The sequence below is a fragment of the Ictidomys tridecemlineatus genome, chromosome 6, assembly GCF_052094955.1.
Source record: "Ictidomys tridecemlineatus isolate mIctTri1 chromosome 6, mIctTri1.hap1, whole genome shotgun sequence".
In the NCBI taxonomy this organism is placed as follows: Eukaryota; Metazoa; Chordata; class Mammalia; order Rodentia; family Sciuridae; genus Ictidomys; species Ictidomys tridecemlineatus.
Genome location: NC_135482.1, coordinates 187793408 through 187815892, shown reverse-complemented (window position 1 = coordinate 187815892; position 22485 = coordinate 187793408). Strand labels below are relative to the sequence as shown.

The following is a 22485-nucleotide window of genomic DNA, read 5'->3' as shown; positions in this document are numbered from 1 at the left end:
CCTGCCCTGATGCAAGCAGGTGCAGAGAGAGCAGGCAAACTGCAGGCTGCGAAAGGCCACAAGTATAAATAGTATCACTTCTGCTTTATCTAGACGCTCCCGTGTTCCAAGTGCATTATCTCATCGGAGCCTCAAACCTCTCCTTAAGGTAGAATCAGAGCCGCGTATGCTTCAGATCCTGTTGGTTCAATGAAACACTTATCATATGCAGGGGCCAGATTTCAGAAAATCCAGATATCAGCTGACCATGCTCGGGGGTTAGACGTATTACTTTCCAGTTCCTGTTCCTGTCGTGGAAGCCTGGGCATTGCAAATAATTCAACAATTGTGGTAAGGTTATTGCTAATTATTGAGTGAATTACTTTAAAATAATGTGCACATGCTCATGTTTGCAGCAGCATTATTCACCAGAGCCAAGAAGCAAAAACAACCCAAGTGTCCATTGATTAAGCAAATGGGTCAACACTGTGTGGCAAATGCATATAAGTAACATTATTCAACCTTAGGAAGTCTCATTGAAGGGTACAACAAGGACAAAACTTGAGGACATTATGCCAAGTGTAATCAGCCACTTACAATATTATAAGCCCTATGTGATTGTATTTATGTTAGTTATCTAAAGTGGACAGATTCATAGAAATGGAAAAGAGAATGGTGGTTATCAGATGGTGAGAAAAAATACGAGGCCCATTTAAACTAGAGCATTATTTCAGTACACATCCTGTGCATTTGTGTGCTGACGGCAGCTTTACTCATCTGTGCTGTCCTGGAAGGCTCTTGTAAACCAGGGGTTCCCCTTATTAGCCCACCTACCTCATACAACACTTGGCACATAATAGATCCTCAATAAATTCTTTCTGAATAAGATTGGCAAAATCTTTGGTAACTTATGAATCTGAGGGGTTGGACTGGCTGTATAATTTGTGAGTACAAGTATAAAATGAAGGGACAGGCAGTTATCAAAGCTGGCCTTGCTGGGGTGGGGGTGTGAATACATGGGGACTTACTCTACTACACTTTCCACTTTATTTTGAAATGTTCAATAATGAAATGTTTCTTATTTTGTGAATTGACTAGATTTCCATGGGTAGAAAATGATACCTAACAGTCATTCTAGAAGTATAATCCCAGAGGCATCATTACCAGGAGCACCTGAGAACTTTAAAAAATGCTAATGGCTGAGCCTTGCCTCAGACCTACCAAGTCAGAGCCGTATGGAGGTGGGGACAGTCTCCCGTTTTATGAAACCTTTGCTGCAGTTTAGGAATATGTTGGAGTACGCATGTTGCCTAAGCCACACATCTGATTATCAGCAGAACCAGGACTTGAGCTCCAGTGCCAGCTGTGAGGTCATTCTTCATTACTAGACAGACATAAGGTGGAGCCAGAAAGCAGTCAACTTCTCAGCTTCAGCCCATGGAGACACTATGATCTGTACTCCCGTGGTCCAGAGTCCTTCTCAAAGAGAGAAACCAAGCCCTTCGGCCCCTGAGGAGCACTGTGCGATGTACAGATGCACCTGCTCAAAGGTACCAATAGCCCCGAGGGGTCAGGCAGCACTGTGGTCACTGGGGAGTGTGTCCCAAAGACATCACTGTGTCCACAATGTGGCACCTGCGAGGGCTTCAATGTGCTGACTGGGTTATTCAGGAAAATACTAACTACTCATGTGGGCTTAAATTGAGAAGAATATTGAGTTGACTTGTGTCCCCTAGAAACACATGTTCAAGTCCTAACCCCAGCACCTGTGAGCGTGACCTTATCTGAAGTAGGGTTGGTCTTTGAAGATGGAATCAGGTTAAGATACAGAAGGAGGACCCAATCCAATATGACTTGTGCTTCCCTAAGAAGAAAACCAGAGACACACAGACTCAGAGAGAACATTGTGGGAAGACAGAGGTTGATTGGTTCAATCCATCTATAAGCCAAGGAATGCCAAAGATGGGCCGCAAGCCCCCAGGAGCCAGGCTAGTGCGTGGGACAGTTTCCCTCCCAACCTCCAGGGGGAGCCAGCCCCATCCACACCTTGGTCTCAGACTTCCAGGCTCTAGAACTGAGAGAAGATGTTTCTGTGGTTCAAACGCCCCAGTGTGTGGCTCTGTGTCATGGCGGCCCTCGCTTCGATAGCAGCATGGAATGTCTTAGAAGATAACAGTGCAGACAAGCAGAAACAAGTAGGAAGAGTAAGGTTCTGGACAGATCCTTGCTTGGGCATCATGAGTGCCTTGGACATGGGTCAGTCCTCAGCATCTGTGGAGGCTCCCATTCCACAGGGCTAAATCCTAGAGAATTGAAACCAAGCAAAGAAAGCACTAAATTAAACATAGTCTACCCTCCTACCTGGAAAAGCAGTCTTTTATAGTAATCTGAAAGTTAAGGTCTGTTAGAGAACTGTGGAACACTCCAGAACATTCTGGAATCTTGGAGAAATTACTCCTCATCCAAAAAAAAACAAAACAAAATAAAATGCCCTCAGCTTGTCTAGGGTTAAGTCCTTCTCTCTGGGGACCTGAAACAGACAATAGAGGACAAGCAAGAGCAGGGGGAGCCCCATGGAGGCATTCCTTTGCTGCTTTTTCCTTCATGGAAAGGAATACAATGCATTTTCCCTAAAGTAAGGTGCAAAAAAAAAAAGGAATACAGAGCTCTTTTTTGAATGGTTTAACAATACCGCTGGGTCAGATTCCTTCTTTCAAATTAATTAGATTATTGTGATTCATTGAAACAAGATTTCTTCCATAACACTTTTATTTTTTAGCAGTTTTAATAGAATTCAAATGTTTATTGCTGCCTATTTCTACAAACCAGCTTATTTTACCCAATTAAAATGGAAATACCAATAGGGCAGTCCGTAGTTAGGGGACCTTTTGGTGTTTGGGGAGAATTTAATGAGTCTTCACATTAGCCTCAGTTCTGCTCAGCAAGGCACGTGTGAACCCCGAGAGGGCAGGGAAACCACCAGCATCTCCTTTCACTAACTGACCGGTGTCATCCTTCAAAGGTCTTTGAAAAGCAGAATAACAAAAGAATTAACTCCCCAAAGGAAGAACTTTCAGACTTTTGGAAGATGTCACAGATGTTTGTTAATATTATTTTAAATACAATGGGCTTGACAATTCTCATGAATGTTATACAATTAACTTATGTTTGCCTATTGGGGTTCCCACAGCCACAGCTTTTAGGAGTGCCCACAAATCTTAATAACTTAGTGGTACCAGGGATTGAATTTGGGGACACTCGACCACTGAGCTACATCTCCAGCCCTATTTTTGTAATTCTATTTAGAGGCAGGGTCTCACAGAGTTGTTTAGTGCCTCACCATTGCTGAGGCTGGCTTTGAACTTGTGATCCTCCTCTCTCAGCCTCCCAAGCTGCTGGAGTTACAGGCATGTGCCACTGCGCCCCGCAAACTTAGTGGTACTCTTTAAAAAAAGCATTGAATGTCATTCGGATTGAATAATTAGTACTATGTAATGTTCCCGTCTATTTTGCTTTTTAGACAGTGTTCTGCAAAGAAAGAGCTTTCTGAACTAGAAAGAAGGAAGAAATGCAATCCAATGATTGTGAGCTGCCCACTTTTTTTCAAAAGAAGCCATTTCTTACAAAGGTGAGGCAGGGTCACCTCTTCCCAGGAGTGATCATATTGAAGGATGGAAGAAAGTCCAAGATGCTGGCTTTTTTCTATCACTTTAAAGTGGTTTACAGAGCAGTCCTTTTGTTAGGCAAAGTTAGAATACTCCTGAAGGACAGTCAAGAGAATCAACTTTGAATAAGTTCAAGAAGAGCCAGAGGCTACCACCAGGAGTCTGGCTGCACTTTTTTTTTTTTTAAAGAAATTTCTTTTTTTTAAAGTTGTAGGTAGACACAATACCTTTATTTTATTTATTTTTCTATGGTGCTGAGGATAAACTCAGCGCCTCACACATGTGAGGCGAGTGTTCGGCCACTGAGCCCCAATCCCAGCCACTTGGCTGTGTGTTGTACCTCACCTCACTAAATTATCAAATTTAGCCCTCTGTTTTACATCTTTAAAAGTCCAATCATGCCGGGTCCCACGGCTAGTTAGATGGACACTGAATTCAGAAGCGATCAATAATATATAAATCAGAATGCCAAATTGCCAATTGATACATTAACTATTTATTCCCTTCACTGTTCTCACGGTGCTGAGAAGGCTCAGGTGTCCAGACTGAACACTCATTTCCAAGCACTGAGGTTCTTGGAAAGCCAAATGAGTGACTAGCAGGTTGTGTGGCCAAGCATAGAGCCAAGAGCAGTGGCTATTTTTGAGGGTGACTCCATTCCTGTTATGGTGAGACCACAGCAGCTGTCTACGATCGGCTCGGTACTGTCCTCCAGAACAGATTTCTTACACTTTTGAAATTCCTTTTCATGTTTTGTCATGGCCCACCGTTGTGCTCAGATTGATTCATATTTATTTGGGATCCAACATATTTATGAAGTCAAGGCTTCAGAGTTATATAATAACGAAACCTTACACATAGTTTTGACCTTTCCAAACTTACTGTTATGTTTGGATCTGAAATGTTCCCCAATAGCTTGTGTGTTGGAAGCACTGTCCCCAGTACAGCGAGATTGAGAGGTCAGCTTGTAGGCAACGACTGGATCATGAGTGTCCAGACCCCATCAGTGGATTCATCTACAGGATGGACTCATCCATTGATAACGGAATGAACTACTGGGAGGTGGGACCTAGTGGGAGAAAACAGGTCACTGGGAGCATGTCCCAAGCCCTTTCCTGCCACCCATTTCCTTTTCTTTGCTTCCTGGCCGCCATGAGCTGAGCAGTTTCCTTCCGCCATGATGTCTTGCCTGACCTCAACCCCGGAACAGACTTATCATGACCTGAAACCCTGACCTGGAACCAATCTTTCCTCCTTCGAGGTGTTATTGTCAGGTAATTTGGTCACAGCGATGAAAAACTAACATATTTAAGCTGGGTGTTTACAGATGGAGCTTTTATAAATGAAAATAAACAAATGCAATCCGAAAACGCTCAAGACCCAGAAGATGCACTGAGGGACTGTAATTAATCCGCTTTTATCAAGACAGGCAAGGAGTCCTCTGACAGCTGAGCATGTGTCCAAAGAGCCAGGCCCTAAAAGGGCGAAAACTGTGGAGAAATGGGGAGAGTGGACCAGTATTCTGAGTAGATAAGGTCTGAGAGGAATTTGGGGAAGAGTAGGAGGAGAGGAGCAAATTCCATATGGAAACCTTCAGGGGTGGACACAAAACAGTGACAGTTACAATGTTTCAGGTGGGAAAGAAGAGTACTGCAGAGACTTAGAAAAGTCCTAACAGCTGGGGATGAGAGACCCACAGTGTAGCTCCTGAACCCTTAAATATCACAGAAGAAAACCGACATACCATTTTATGTATCTTCTAGCTAAATATTTTCTTTTTGTGCTTAGGAATGCTTAGTTTTATTAATGCTTCAAAATACAGTTCACATACAGTGATTCAGACAGTATAAAAATGTACAGGGTGATGGAAAACACTTTGGTAGTTCCTCAAAAAAATCAAAAATAGAATTCAGAGGATCCAGGAATCCTACTTCTGAGTATATTCTCAAAGAATGACAAACAGGCTCTTCCAGAGGCACTTGCACACTCATGTTCACAGCAACACTATTCACAGCTGGGAGGTAGAAGCCAGTCACAGGTCCACTGATGGATGAATAACTGAAAGAAAGTTGTCCATCCACCTAATGGAATACTATTCAGTCTTAAAAAGGAATGGAATTCATTCTTCAACATGGATGAACTGTGAGAACATTACGTTAAGTGAAATAAGCCAGTCATAAGAGGACAGATATTGCTGAATTCCATTTAAGCGAAGACCCTAGAGCCAGTCCTGCTCTTGAGACAGAAAGTAGAAAGATAGTTCTGGGGGCTGGAGGAGAAGGAAATGGGGAATTGGTTTAAGGACTTACAGTTTCAGGTTGGGAAGATGAAAAATTCTGATGGTGGTGGTAATGATTGAACAATAATGTAAATGAACCAAATGCCACTGAGTTCTCTGTTTGAAAATGGTTAAAATGGAAAATTTTGTTATATATAGCTTATCACAATGAAAAAAAACCCCATTCACTTAAAAAGCAAATTTCCCTCCCATTTCATCCCACCTACTTCTAAGGCTGCATTAGGAGGGTTCATCACAGATGCCCAAAGCAGAAGAGGCTTAATAGGAAAACTTCAGTACAGACAAAATGTCTGGAAGGGCGTTATTACATAATATCCTGAATTGATTTTTTTTAAGGAGTACTATATTTGTGATGCTGCACACTTATTCTTATCCTACAGGATACATGAAACTCGATTCTAAATAAATGTTAGCTTTTCCTATTCCAAATATATGTAATATTTATCTGCAAAAAAAAAAAAGCGTTAAGGCTACTGGGCGTTAAGGAGTTCAAGAGCAGCCTCCATGGTGGCCATGGTCCAGATTCAAGAACCACAAGCCGCCATCACACGACTCCTCTCAGCATCACAGAACGGCGTTGGCCCTGGACAGGGAGCAGCTGCTCCTCTCCTGGGGCCTTGGTGCCTGTAGGAAGCAGCAGAAAGAAGATGCTCTGGGCCTCCTCTTCCCCAGACCCTGCCTGGGAGCATCCTGCCACATTCTCTCTCAGAATCCCAGCTGTGACAGGGTCTGCAGAGGTGAGATGTGTGTTTCTCAGCTTGGCGGTTCAGATCGAATCTTGAAATGAGGACGGACTGGAAATGGAGTGAGCCAACAGTCCAGCACACCTTCCCACAGCAACCACAGGACTCGAGGACCATTCTAGAGATCACCCACACATAGACAAACCCGATCCTGGGGAGACCTTTCAGAGAACACGCTGTGCCATCTGCCTCATGCTGTTCTTGATTTTTTTTTCTGAATAATAATTATATACACCCATAGTTCTACATTGTTCTATTTAACAATTTTGAGCACTGAAGTTTTTTGCCACATACTTTAAGGGGTGAGATAACATTGGGTGGTTTCGTTCTTGATTGGCCTTTCCTGTGGTAATGGTTTTTTAATAGAATCATTTGCATAGAACAGCCTTGACCTCATGGAAGAAAGTTCTTGCACATTTCGAGAAACAAATGGTCTTTTCACGATGCTGCACACTCCTCTCACCTGCTGCAGTTGCAGACGATGACTGTTCAACCAAATGGCGACCTGCTCTGCTCCACATTCTGTCCTCTAGACATCACCTTGGGAGAGGTGCCCTCCACTGGGCTGAGACACATCTCACACTGTGGGGGGCTGTCAGTGCCTCTACCCCAGGTCCCTCAGCAGGAGCCATTTTCCTGAGCGGAGGCCCACGTTTAACCGCCTGCACTTGCCACTGCCTGGAGACCCTTGTTGGCTTCAGCAGCTGTCTACAAAGGGCCAGGATGGAGATGCCAGGGAAATCGGCCTTCCACAGTGCAGTCAGTGGACAAGTCCCCCTGGACGAGTCCCAGCGGCCCTGCAGGGCTGAGCTCCAGCTGTCCCCACAGTGACTGAAGCCCCCTCCTTTTCCACCTCACATTCCATCATGAGTGTCCAGACCCCATCAGTGGATTCATCTACCGACCAATGTTTCCTAGAACCACCTCCCACACAGACCACTTGCTCTGGAATCCTTGTCCAAGGGGCTGTTTCTGGGGAACCTGTGTAAAGTGTGGACATTAAACACAGTAGGGCTGCAAGCCTGGGCTGGGCTGGGCCACACCCGAGGACGGACCCCAGGCCACACCTTTCTGGGACTTGTCCCACACTTTCTGAGACAGCAGTCTGATTGGATATCTCCATGAAGGGAACTCTTGTGGGCTGAAACACGTCCCCCCAAATATGTGTGTTGAAGCCTTACCCCCCAGGACCTCAGAGTGTAGCCACATTTGGAGATAAAGTCTTGGAAGAGGTTAATTAAATTAAAATCAGCTCTTTAGGGTGGGCCTCAATCCAACATGACTGTGTCCTTATTCGGACACAGACACAGAGGAGAGACCCCTGAGGGCGCATAAAGTGACTGCTCGGGAGCCAGAGGGCCTCCGGGGAAAGCCAACCTGCCAGCCCCTGCCCCAGGCCTTCCAGCCTGCAGAAGGTGTTTGCATCCTTTCCCAGATTGACATCTCCCAGTCTGTGGCACCTTGTCCAGGTGGCCCTGCAAACCACACCAGAGCCCACCACTTCTAGTGGCAGTCCATTTCATTTGCAGATGCCTGTAGATGTTTAAAAAAAAAAAAAAGTCCTATTTAGCGAGAAATCTTCCTGATCACAACTTTCAGTTATTTGTTTTTAGCAGTTTTAGGACTTTCTTTGACAATCAGCCTGCAGAGTTCTGAAAGTGCTAACAGGTACACAGGGAACAATAGAGAGCTTGCTCTGGAATCCTTGTCCTTGCTCTGGAATGCTTGTTGGAGCTTCATCGGCATTCCATGTTCCGGACAATTGCAACTGAATTTGGAATGGGGCATCCCTTAGCCCCCTGGGCAGAAGAGCTCTATTCAGCCTGGTACCCACATGCACACCTGGATCTCTGGGTGCTGAAGGACAGCTTCTTGGAGTCACTCGGTGGATGCACTTGCGTGTGCTGATGGTGTATTCCTGGTCACCCCCTTGCTGATGGCAGAGCCACCCTTCTTCCTGTCACCTTTGTTAGTACAGCCAGCTGCCAGGCAGGTTGGACAGGAAGTCAGTAAAGGACCTGGGAGAGGGAAAGCCTAGTAGCCAGTATTAACTACTTTTATTTGTGTTGTTAACCCAGAAGAAATCAGGTCCCTCTTTTATGTGACAACTCTCACTAATTCGTAGAACTACAGAATTTTAAAGCTAGATAGTATCTGAAAAGAGGCCAAGACTGAGGTTTATGCTCACTGGTAGGCCACAGAGGCAGCGGGGGTGAGACCCTGGTTTTTATACCAAACCCTAAAGTTTAAATAGGAGGCTGCCAACACTTAAATATTCTAGGAAAATAAAAATACCATCTTGGTTTCTGTCATTCTGTATCTTGGTTCTTTAACATGGTGACTGGAGGGATAACATAAAGAACTATTGATCCAGTCCTCTGTTTTACAGGTTGACAAAATAAGGCAAGAAAGATAAAGTGAGGTTGCACAGTTTGCAGAAAAACTGGTCACACTCCCCAGTTGGGTTTTGGGGACCTAGTCCCCGCTGCCTCAAGAAACTCCGTCTGCCTCCCCAACATCTCCCCTTCCAGGATAGGCATCCCTTTGTCCCACGGTCCTCATTGCCTGTTTGAAACCACTGTCCTCTGGAATGGCAGCTAAGTTCTTAAGAAGCAGAGGCTGAGATGGGGTGAGGAGAGGATCTGTGAAGGTAAAGGGGGTGGGAATGGGGCAGGGCAAGCGTTCCCACCTCAGTGCTCCTGACATCTGGAAAAGGAGAGCAGGGCAAAGCAGGACTGGGCAGGAAGAGCCTCACTGTGCTGTAGACTCACAGACCTGCCCAACCCACCAAGAGCTCAGATTGCCCACTCTGAGTCTGCAGGGTCAGCAAAGGCTGGGCCCTGGGACTCCTGCTGCGCTCAGGGACTGGCTGGGGCTGCTGGGGACAGCGTGGCGTTGGTCTCTAAGCGGAGATAAAGCCTAAAGGTGCTGTAATTGGGACTAACAGGTTCCTGCCTGCATTGTGGCCGAACGGCAAGTTCACGTTGAAGGATGTCCCAGTAGCGTGCCCACATGGCTGCCACATATGGCCACACTCTGTCCTCTCCTGTTTCCTCTTTAGAGTAGGGTCTTTGGCCATGTGAGGTGGCCTACTCTTGTAATCCTGGCTGCTAAGGAGGCTGAGGCAGGAGGATTGTGAGTTCAAAGCCAGCCTCAGCAAAAGTGAGGTGCTAAGCAACTCAGTGAGACCCTGTCTCTAAATAAACTACAAAATAGGGCTGGGGATGTGGCTCACTGCTCAAGTGCCCCTGAGTTCAATCCCTGATAGCAACCCCTCCCCCCCCAAAAAAAAACCAGAGTCTTTGGGGGCCTAACACACCACTCAGACGTGGTGCAAAGCTGAGCAGGCTCGCTCCTTCAGCTGTCTTCTACCCCTCCATGAGGGTCCCTTGGACCTTCCTTATCACCCTGCTGGCTTACCATCAGTTTGATTAACCACGTTCCACAGACCTAAGTCTCTTTTCTCTTATACTGATTTTTGTGCAATGAAGTTTAATACCCTAAATTATGCATTCTTTGTTTGGGACAAGACTTCCAAGCCATATCTAACTCATAACTGACACACGTCAAGATTTTTATTCAATTAGAGACACTTTATTTTTATGTGTTAAAAAAAAAACAGTTTGTGCAACAAATGTCTTTATCTTTTTTCCTAAGTTTAAGAGAATTCACACAGATCTTTAGTTAAATAGAGTAAGATTAGTGAGGACCTGGAAAGGTATTACAAATACAGTAGAAGGTCATCATTATACAAAATTCATGTATGAAGATGTGAATTTGGTGTCAACTTACCTTATATACAGAGATTTGTTAAATTGTGTTATAAATGTATATTAAGAATTATAATGCAAAAAAATATGAATGTAATGCACTCCTCTATTGTGATGTATGTAAGAAATAATAATAATAAAAAAGAAATACTTATGTTGTTTACATCACTCTTAATTGAAACAGTTGAAAGTTTTGGGTCTTTGTACATAAAAATCTTCAATAAACCTTTGTATATACAAAAAAAAGAAAAAGAAAAAGAAAAAATGAAGACTTGCTTCAATCATAATTACATAAACTTGAGAAGAATGAATAGTTTTATCCATCAAAAATTCTAACAAACCAAGTTTCATCTATCAAATATTTAGATTCTAAATTACAAGGAAATATTCCTTAGAACTATTAAAAACAACCTTTTAATTTCCAAGAATGTTCATCAACCATTCTTAAAGACTTTAGAAACTCAACTTTAAGATAATGAGATACAGAATAAATACAGATTTAACGTTAGTTTTATGGCAACAGGTTTGTAAATATTTGGTAACCTTTTCTTTTTCTGTTTGAAGAGACTAATGGCTAGTGGAAAGCCTCTCATCTCAGGAGTCATATCAGCTGCTCTTATTTTTAAGTTTCAAAAAGTTAAACTGAAATTTAGGCCTGTGTTTCCTGGCTTCAGTTATAGTCTCTTTTCAAGGTGGAATTTTCTGTCTCCACATGGCTGGGTCTCAGTTCATGTCCGCATTGAGCTGAAACCCACCGTATTGATCTTAGGGAGCTGGGTCTTTGAAGGATCCATAGTAGTCAATGCAGAGTCTCCAAGGACAGCAAATGGCACTGACAAACATTGGGTGAAATGCCAGCAACTGTCCCTGTGTCTGCTCTTTGATGCTATCTTGGTTGGTAGTAGATATAGCAAACACACACCTGACCTTTCATTTTTCTCCTACCCTTACTTTCCTAATCCAGAGTCATACCCATGCTCATCCTTCCGAATGGAATTTACTCATCACGGTTGAAAGCATCTCTTTTGCTCCACAGCTGTTCTTTAGGTAAGTTCTAGTTGTTGTGGATTTACAGCTGTTTTTCCAGGGTCCTTTAGTCAATAAAAATGAAATCTTTGTCACAAACCCTCTTGGCAAGAATCCAAGTACAGACAATCCAATGATGCTAAATCATAAACGCAAGCCAGAGGTAAGGAATCTGGAGTCGGGAGATGTGGCTTTGAGTTTCCACTATTTTTTTTTTTAACCTGACCTGAGGCAAGTAATTTAAACTCTCCAAACTTCAATCTCTACTATCATAAAATTGTAGATATATACCTTGTGAAGATCAAACAAAATGTTAACGTCTGCAAAGTAATTACAAAACACCAAACTCCCATTTAAGGGCTTAGAAGTCTGAAGTCATTCTTAACTTTCCAAGAGTCCCAAGGGGCAGTAGCTCTAGCATCATTTTGGAGATGAAGAAAATGAGGCACAGAGAGGGTTGGAAAATAAAAATAAAACTAGTCCAAAGTCACCGAGTCAGGAAATTAGAAGAACTGTGATTTGAAGCCAAACAGCCTGACTCAAGAACTCTGACCTCCCTCCCATCCTGCCTCCTTTACACGGGAAATACCCTTCTTTAACCAGAAAACGGTGCGCGCTCGTGAATTCTTGTTCCATGTGGTGCAATTCACATGCCCCTATAAACACAGCAGGCCATGTTGTTAAGCGTGCTGTAGGGCTTTCATTGTTCATCAGCTGAGCAGATACTTCTCCAAAACACAATTAGATGAATCAAAACCTCATTCATTTATAGACTCAGACATTCATTTATAAACTGGACCAGGGATCCCCCAATTTGGCTAAGCACCAGAAACCAATGGCAATGCATTGCAAATTCTTAGCTTCTACTCCAGGGGAACTGAATTTCTGGGAAGCACCCAGAAACCTATATTAATGATAAAAACAAACCCCACAGTGATTCTGATGACCAGTTAGATTTGGGAGTGAGTAGACGGGCAAAAGACTTGAGATCTGATGCCACCAATTCACGAGGAACTGTGTGATTCCATGAATCCCTGAAGAACTTCTTGGCTGGGTGGTCAGCGGGGAACAATGTTCCACTGCCCGATCCAACACCTCTCGGCAGCTTGCTGTGTGCAAGTTTGACTATTCTCTAGGAAATGCATAAACCACTTACTGAATTTCTCATGCCAAGCACTGGAGGTGGAACTGGTTCATCTTGATCTGTCAGCACCAGCATTCTGAGAATGAGGAGGCGGGTGGGTCACATTTTGGTGTCCATCGTGTGACATCATCTATTAAAAAGCCAAAGTGCGTGCTTATTGGGTGCAATGCTTCTGTGCTTTGCCAGTTACAGGCAAATGCTGTAACTCCTTCTTCACAATAATGGTCTGGGATTAGTAGCTGGTTTATAGAATGAAGTATAAATACTACTAGAGGAGAATTATTATATTTATCATACAAATGTTACAAAAGCAATTCCAATGCTGGAGTTGCAAAAACATGTGATTAAGGGCAGCCAAATAGGAAAAATTCATTTTCGCAAGAATTCTTATTTTTGGTTGGGGATATGTCTTAGACCTTTTGTGGTGCTCTAAGGGGACCACAGGCTGAGTGGCTTGCACACTATGGAAAGTCCACGATCGAAGGTGCTTGTTTCACAGACACCTCTTGCTGTGTCCTTGCATGGCAGAAGGGGGATGGGGACTCGTCCGTGGAACACTAATCCCATCCTGAGGGCTCCACCCTCACGACCTGACATCTCCCAATGGGCACACCTCCTAATACCATCACTCTGGGGTCAGCACGTCAACCTACGAATTTGGGAGAAACACAATAGTTCAGTCTGAAACAGGATTTAAGGTCAATAGCAGGTTGGATAGAACTTCAGGTAAAAAGTGAGGGACACAAGAAACATTCCTGACACTGGAGTCACAGATGTGAGATATTAGTGCTCCTCCTGCTTTGCTGCTCTTTTATTTATTTATTATTTTTTTTTAGTTGTAGTTGGACACAATACCTTTATCTATTTTTTTTGTGGTGCTGAGGATCAAATCCAGGGTCTCGCACTCTACCGCTGAGCCACAGCCCAAGCCCCTGCTTTGCTCTTCTTTATGCCATGTGACTAGTTAAAATGCACTACCATTATATTTGTTATCAAAAGAAAGGAAAACATGACAAATATCTATGACACAAAAAAATGCTCACTAATAAGAATTCTGCTTTCACCCAGGTCACCCACCCACTAACACCACCCTCCCTAGAGGCAGCTGCTGATACCACACCATTGCTACTAAGATCCTTCCAGAAAGTCTGTGTGCTTATATGAGTGTGTTTGGGGGGTTGGGGTGGGGGGTGGAGGATGGGTGGTGGAGGGGCTGGGGGTGCTGCAGTTTGTGCATGCTAATGGCTAGGTACAAGGCACTGGGTATTGGGCTTTGACTTTTGCTCAGCCTCCCTCTGTGCAACACTGGCCAAGTTCAGTTTTCTCAGTTGTAAAAAGTGGGTTATAATACTATCCACCTCACAGGCCTGTTAGAGGCTGAAATGAATTCACACAGGTAAGGTATTCAAAGTGAGCTGGCCCCTCACAAGTCCTCATAAACGTGAGCACTCCTATATCTGAGTCCCTGAGTTGACATACACAGGAGCCCATCTCCACTCACCTCCCTTCACTGAAGTACCTGCCATCCCTCCCCACAGCGCCACGCCTCAGGGCCTGGATGGGCCATGACTCGGAACCATTTCATAGTCAACATTTTGCTTTTACAAACACTGCACCAAACCTTCCCGTGCGTGGGTCCTTCATCACACGGAGAAGGACGGGAAAATGGTCACGTCCTTCGGATTGTTTTCATTTCCCAATTCTATGCAAAAAGGGGGATGATTTCAGGCTTCCAAATAAGAAGGTAGGTTGAGGGTTGGGGATGTGGCTCAAGTAGCAGCGCGCTCACCCGGCAGGTGTGCGACCCGGGTTCGATCCTCAGCACCACATACAAACAAAGATGTTGTGTCCGCCGAGAACTAAAAAATAAATATTAAAAAAATTCTATCTATCTATCTATCTATTTATCTATCTCTTTAAAAAAAAAAAGAAGAAGAAGGTAGGTTGAGGGTAGACAGTAGTCTCTTCGACATCCTAAATCCTCAGGGGAAGATTCTGTTTGTAACCAAGGCCTAAACCATTAGGACAAAGGGAACGAGGAAGGAGAACCAAACAAAACTTTGGAGACAGGAAAAGATAGAAGAGGCAAATGGATTACTAGAATCCAGATTTCTGAATCACAAGCCAGCAGTGGAGAAAGCTGGGAGACAACTTGGGTGCGCTCAGGGCCCCTCCACGCAGTGCTGTTCACCTAGAGTTGGGAAGAGGGGTGCTGAGGGGCAGGGCAGCATGATTGGTAAAATGCTTGTGAAGGAGTAAAATTCTCAGCTCCACCCACCTGCCCTGGGCTGTGGAACAGCAGGGGAAGACAGGGCTACAACACCAGAGGGAAGAAGCAGAGGTTCTTGTGCTAGTGTCACGACTTCCTGGGTCATTTCTCCCTGACCCCCGAGTCTGGCTCCCCAACCCTAGCAGGAACATTGCAACCTCTTGGCAGGGGATTGTAAAGTCTTCAAACAAGACCTTACACCGGCCAAAAGACGTAAACCAAGCCAAACCCCCTACCCTGATGCCCACTGTCGACAAGGCCAGCTATGGACACAGTATTCAGAAAGTCTTCCAGGATTCCCTGGAGCAGAGAGCCAACCCAGCTGCCCCTAGGAGAACAGGGTAGCCTAGTGGAACAAAGCATTCTGGGGAGAACAGAGAGCACGGTGCGGGGAACGACATCATGACAACCCTTAGAAATTTACAGTGAGATATTGAATCCATGAAACAAAGTTAGAAAGCTATTTTTAAAAGAAATATATAACGCAGAAGAGGATTTAGAAATTAAAATGAGGATCAGAAATGAAAAATTCAATATAAAACTTGAAGAACTCTCCCCAAATGCAAAGCATAAAGACAAAGATGTGGAGGAGAAAGACAAGAAAATGGAGGAGCAGCTCAGGATCCTCAACATCTACGTCAGAGGGAAGTTCTGAAAACAGCGACAGAGGAAACAGAGGTGAGACCAACCACAGAGGGCATGACCCAAGACACTTCCTCAGAGAATACGGGTCTTCAGATTAAAAGGACAGGAGAGAAAAGTAGTCCCACACTAACAGACCTTCTCCAAGACACATCATCACGATTTCGGCACACCAGGGACTGCCGCACTCTGGCTGGGCACAAATCATGAGCCACTGAAGCAGGAACAAACTTTATTTCTGAACTCCACCAGCACACTCCACACACGCTCCCTGGGAATTCTCCCGAACGCCACGCGTCTCGTCCAGGAACCAGCAGCCGGAAAATCTCTCCTCCAGCACTTCCCCAACCAATGCGAACTCTTCAGGAATCCCCGCGAGAGCTCAACTGGAACTCAACGCGAGAACTCGCTGGCGTCACCTCTCAACCACTACTTCTGGCAAAAATGCCATGTGTCATCCCCACTCGGCTGTGGCCCTCAACAAGGGACGAAAGAGGGGAGCCCAGAAGGCTCCTGAAAGAATAGGTTTGCTACATAGAATCCAGGATGAGAGTATCCGCCTTCCCTGTGGTAGAGCTGGAAGTTAAGACAAAGAAGAGGCGCCATCAGATTCTGAGGGCAGATGCCATCCAACTGAGAACCTCAGCCCAAGCCCAGCTACCAGCCCAATAAGAGCAGAGAATCAAGACATTCCAGGCCTCAACAGATTCAACCTTCTTCGTACCCTATTCACAAAGCTGTTGGAAAGTGCTCTCCACCAAAACACCAGCTCACCAAAAACAGAAGCATGGATTCCAACCCAGGTTGGTGGTAAAAGACCCCAAGATGGCACCGTGCAGCCAGCCCAGAGCTCACCCTGAAGCACTCGCTAGTCGACTATGAAGCCAGAATAAAACAGCCATTGGCTAACCTAGTAACAAACTCTGGATTTTCTAAAACAGCATCATTTGGCGTATACTCTGTCACCATTAAAACCCAGTATTATGGTGTTCATATATACTCTCTGATGTGATATACTTTCTTTTATTAATTAAAAATGTTTAGTTGATGAATGATGATCTATATATATTTGATACTATATAAAGATATACATTATGTGATGATATCTCAAATTAATTTACATGTCCATCACATTAAAAATAAAAAAGTAAGTACTTACACAGTCAAAGAGTTGCATATCTTTTTAATCTTTAAAAAAATTGGGGCTGGGATTGTGGCTCAGCGGTAGAACACTTGCCTAGCATGGGCAAGGCTCTGGGTTCGATCCTCAGCACCATATAAAAATAAATAAATAAATAAATAAAGGTATTATTTCAACTACAACTGAAAATAAACAAATAAATAAAAAGATTAACGGGGGTAGGGTGGGGTTGTAGCTCAGCAGTAGGGTGCTTGCCTCACATATGTGAAGCACTGGGTTCAGTCCTCAGCACCACATAAAAATAAATAGACAAAATAAAAGTATTGTGTCCATCTACAACTAAAAAATATATTTAAAAAAAGATTAATGATGGCCACGATGTAATGTTTACAAACTGGAGGAAAAGATGCTTTTTGTACATCACTGTCTCTTTTACTAATAAATTTAGTCTCACTTAGAAATTGTCCTGGTATCCAAAGATTATTCATTAATTGTACAAATTTAATATTAGTTTAGGGAACAAATAATTAACTGCTTTTAGTTGAAGACAACATGTTTTGTCTATTTAGAAGACACTAAAGAGTGAAGGAAGAACTTATAGAAACAACAAGTGCATTTAGCAAGTAAAACAACATCGATGTACAAAAATCAATTGTATTTTTATGCATGAGAAAAAACAATAAGAAACTGAAATTTAAAATAGCATAAAATACTTGAAATACCTATGGATAAATCTAACAAGATAGGAGCAAGGTTTATAAACTGCAAGAGATTGCTGACCAGAAGATTCACTACTGTCTGCATATAATGCAATTCCAACCCCGGCAGGAAGTTTTGTAGAAATTGAAAAGCTGATGTAATTTTTATGGAAATATAAAGATCCCAGAATAGCCAAAAATTATTTTGATGGGGCTGGAGTTGTAGCTCAGTGGTAGAGCGCTAGCCTAGCAAGGGTGGGGCACTGAGTTCAATTCTCAGCACCACATATAAATAAAGAAAATAAAAGTCCATCAACAACTAAAAAAAAAAATATTTAAAAAAACTATTTTGAAAAGGAAGAACAAAGTTGGAGGAGTCACTGTATCTGATTTCAGGACTTCCAAGCTACGACAATCAGACAGTGTGATAATATTGTAAAGATGTGTTCGTCGACAGAGCAGAAGAGGGTCAGTAAAGAACCAGGAGCTTCAACAGTGAAAGATCCTCTTTTCCATAAGCAAATCCTGGAACAACCCCTTCTGCCCATGTCCACGTGATTAACTTGACCTAAATGTAAGATCTGATACTACATAATTCCTAGAATAAAGTTCAGAAGAAAGCCTTTGTGACCTTGGGATTAGGCAAAGATAGGACACCAAGAGCAGGACCATGAAATCAAAAATTGATAAGCTAGAGCTGATCAAAAAGTTTTAAACTTTTGATCTTTGAAAGACTGTTCAGAAAATGAACAGTCAAGCCATGATATGGGAGAAAATATTTGTGAAGGACATCTGACAGAGAACTATATAAAGAATTGATAACTCAGTAACAAGACAAACCCAATTAAAACAGATGAATGGTAAACAAACTGTGATCCATCCATACTATGAAGTAGTACTCAGCCATGGAAAAGAAGAGATTATTAATACACACAACCTGAGCAAAACTTTAGAGAATTATGACAAATGAAAAAGCTAATACCTGGAAGTTACATACTATATGATTCCATCTATACTATAACTTGCTCGAAACAGCAAAATTATAGAAATGAAGAACAGATTAGCTATTGCCAGGGGTTAGGAGAAGGCAGAGGGGAAGGAGGAAGTGGCCGTGGCTGTCAAGGGCAACACGAGGGCCTTGTGATGAGGGAGTCGTTCTGAACCTTGACTACATCTAAGTCCACATCTTGATTTTGAGACTGTAGAGCAGTTTCATAAGATGTTCTCAACAGGGAAACTGAGTAAAGACTTCAGAGGAACTCTATTATTTCTTACAACTGCAAGTGAATCTATACCTCAAAACAGAAAAAAAAGTTAATTTAAAAAATGGACAAAAGAGTCATATGAGCCGGGGCGGTGGCGGCACATGCCTAAATCCTAGTAGCTTGGGAGACTGAGACAGGAGGATTGTGAGTTCAAAGCCAGCCTCAGCAAAAGCGAGGCAACTCAGTGAGACCCTGTTTTTGAGGCACTAAGCAACTCAGTGAGACCTTGTTTTTAAATAAAATACAAAATAGGGCTGGGGCCGTGGCTCAGTGGTCAAATGCTCCTGAGTTGAATCCCAGTCCCAAAAAAGAAAAGAGTCAAATGAATGGTAAATGAGCACATAAAAAGTGCTTAGCATCTTACATCATTAGAGAAACGCAAATTAAAACCATAATAAAATGCTACTACTTATCTATTGAAATGACTTTAAAAGACAAATAAAATATAAAGCATTGATGAGGGTACATGGAAAAATTAGAACCCTCATTCGCCACTCGTGGAAACTAAACGGCACAACACCCATTCCACACGACCCCTTGTTCCGCACTCAGATACTTATCCAAGAGAATCAGAAATACATCTACCCCAAATTCTACATGAGTGTTGCAGATTCATTCATAATCACCCCAAACCACAAACAACCAAATGTCTTCCAATTGGTAGATAAACAGACAGAATACCTTCATACAGCAGAACACTGGTCAGTGATAGAAGGCAGAGAACTACTGATACACACAGACGGACAGACTCCCAAGCATTAGGTGAAGTGCCAGGAGCCCCACCACAGGGGGCCACACAGTGTGGGGATGCGTTTTATGACACCCTAGAAAAGCAAATGACGGGAACAGAAAACAGATCAGTGGTTGCCAGGGACTGTGGGTGGGGAAGGGTAGTGACTAGGGACGTGGAAGAGACAGGCAGGAGCTTCCGGAGGTGCTGATCGTTTAGGATTTCACATGGATCATATATACATCACAAAAATCTCAGATACCATGTATTGGAATAGCGTATATCAAAACTCACGGAATTGAAAGGGTGGATTCACTGTATGTAAAGCATTCCTCAACAGACCTGACTGGTAAAGACAGTTAGAGAAAAATCAGTTATGTCTATGAAGTAAAGAATGGATACAGCACGGTATGTCTGTCCATATAAAGGAGGATTATTCAGCCATAAAATGGAAGGAAATACGGACACATGCTCAACATGAATGAAACTTAAAAGCTGTGTGGCTCTGTTTATATAAAATGACTGAGAAAGGCCACTGCAGAGACAGGAAGTAGGTCAGTGTTTTCCCAGGATGAGGTGAGGGGCAAATTAGCAGCAACTACTAATGGGTCCAGGGTTTCTTTAGGGGTGATAAAAATGTTCTAAAATTCAATGGTGGTGACGCCAACCAACTTTGCAAATATACTAATAGCCACTGAGTTGTACTCTTTCTATTTATTTATTTATTTATTTATTTATTTTTCACATGTTTTGATACTACAGATTGAACCCAGGGGTGTTCAACCCCTGAGCCACATCCTCAGCCTTTTAAAAATATTTTACTTAGAGACAGGGTCTTGCTGAGTTGCTTAGGGCCTCCCTAAGCAACTGTTTTTCACATGTTTTCTAACATTATGTGAAATTACTAACAGTAATTATTTTGGAAGGTTTCAATTATTATGACTAATAACATAAGTTAAACAATGAGTAAAATATTATTTGACCATGAGAAACAGACTAGGATATTTAAGAAATAAAGACTAATTAAGCTTTCTGTGAGAAAATAGGCCTTTCATCAGCTAAAATATTCTGTTATAAAAATATTCTGTATAAAATCAAGGAGAAGCCATAGTTCTTTTTAAGTCAAAAGTGTCTGGGGCCGGGAGTATAGCTCACTGATAGAGTTTTTGCTTTGTATGTACTGGGCCCTGGGTTAGAGGCTCAGAAATGGAAAAAAAAATTTAAATTAAATTCAATTAAAGTATCAAAATGGCACAACTTTTCCAAGGATTGATCATGGTTAGTAACACAACCTGAACTTGCCTTTGTATAATTTTTTTGTAGTTACAGCCAAAATCCTGAAAATCTGTATCTTGTATTGAAAAGTTCTGATGTTTTCTGAATATTCTCTCTATTTTTTTTAGCTTGATTACTTGTATTTTTATCTTATCATTTAACAACCAAGGCTGATGATTTAATTTATGGAGACTAATAAATGTTTATACATAATTCAAGATAATGGTAATACATATTCAAGATAAGGAATACTTACAGAAGAGATAAATTTTAACTCCACATGCTTTAAGAATGCTGGCCCTTTGAGAAAGATTCAAACAAACAAAAATCTCTGGGTGGCAGTTCAGTAAAAGTGTTTATTGGCCTCTATGAATCACTCCGAATAGGAACTCTTTCAACTTAGATTTTAGAGTCCAATTTACTAACCCCTTCCAGAGGTAGACAGAGAGAAAAAAATCTATCTTTAGAAAGGTCTTCATACTCACACAACGGGAACATGTCCCCAGGTAAGGTTTGGTGTCTCTGAGGTGTTGTTTATGGGTGACTTCTGCTGTTCGGGTTTGTGCTGTTTTCTATGTATTTGTTCAGAAAGGTTGTCACTTAAATGGAGGGCCCAAATTTATGAATGACATAAACCTTGTTGTCGAAGCATTTCTGCAATATTGGAGTCAGCCCCTCGAACCCCCATTTCTAAAAGCAGGAAGACGGCCAGCAAGAACGGTCAAGATTTGATTTTTCCGATGTGTGGAAATTCATCAAAGGCTTGCAACAACCCAAGGATGTTTCATTATTCAAGAAAACCAGCTGGCTCTTGGTAAAAACAATGACCTCGTGACATTTTAATTTGCTCTACTTCATCCTCCTCTGTGACTCTGCAGTAGCCTTGAAAACCACCAGTCTCCGAGTCGCAGCGGCTGTGACCCCTGGCTGCCCACTGTGGGCCGCTGAAGGGAGAGGAATGGCTCTGGAGTATCCCCCAAAGCCACATTTCCAGAGAATTGTCATTATCTGACCTGCCTGGCCGCTTCCCCACCCCACATAGAGGCCATGGACAGGGCAGAACCAGATTTGGCCCAGAAGTCAAGTCAGAACTCAAGAGCCAGGGAGATGGAGCCCAGCGTGGGGCGCACACCTGTAATCCCACAGCTCGGAGGAGGCTGCGGCAGGAGGACCATGAATTCAAAGCCAACCTCAGCAACTTAGTGAGGCCCTAAGCAACTCAGTGAGAGCCTGTCTCTAAATGAAATATAAAGAAGGGCTGGGGGTGTGCTCAGTGGGTCAGCTCCCCTGGGTTCAATCCCTGGTACCAAAAAAAAAAAAAGAAGCCAACGAGCTCAGTGAGCCCATAAGAACACTCATCAGTGGACCCAAGATGAGGCAAACCTTGACAAGGGGTCTGGGGTGTGCTCCCAAGCTCTGAGCTGCCGATCTCAGCCGGGCTCCTGAAAATAACCTCAAAGGACAGTTCAAAGGAAGGGGATTTAGTGGAGAGCATGGCCAAGGCTTGCCTGTGTACAAGGCAGGTCCATTCTGTACAAATTGTCACTGAACGAAGGCAAGGCAAAGTTTATACAAGTAGAAATCCCTGTGCGTCAGAGACTATCCTTATTTTTTGTGCTTGGGCGAGCTAATAGAATGAAAACTACCAATGCAGGCAATCTCAGTGATTTCAGGGTTTTCCAAGAAATCTTGTGGTTTCAGCTGTGGGCGGATGTGGCCTCTGTCTCTCGCATAAAGGAGACTAGAACCTGCGCAGTGGCACCTGGGCCTCACGTCAGGACGGCTTCGCTTCCTCAGTCACCGCTCTTCACAGGTTAAAAGCATTGGCCTAGAGCCTCT

The 22485-nt window shown here is 43.1% G+C and overlaps 1 long non-coding RNA gene across 1 annotated transcript; it reads right to left on the bottom strand.

The window, feature by feature from the left end:
- Positions 1-10265: 10265 nt before the first annotated feature.
- LOC144365201 (uncharacterized) lies at positions 10266-17253 on the bottom strand. Its single transcript, XR_013423496.1, has 3 exons — positions 15676-17253; positions 12639-12756; positions 10266-11547 (listed from the first exon to the last, which is right to left on the bottom strand). It is a non-coding gene; the product is annotated as an uncharacterized LOC144365201 (long non-coding RNA).
- Positions 17254-22485: the final 5232 nt, after the last annotated feature.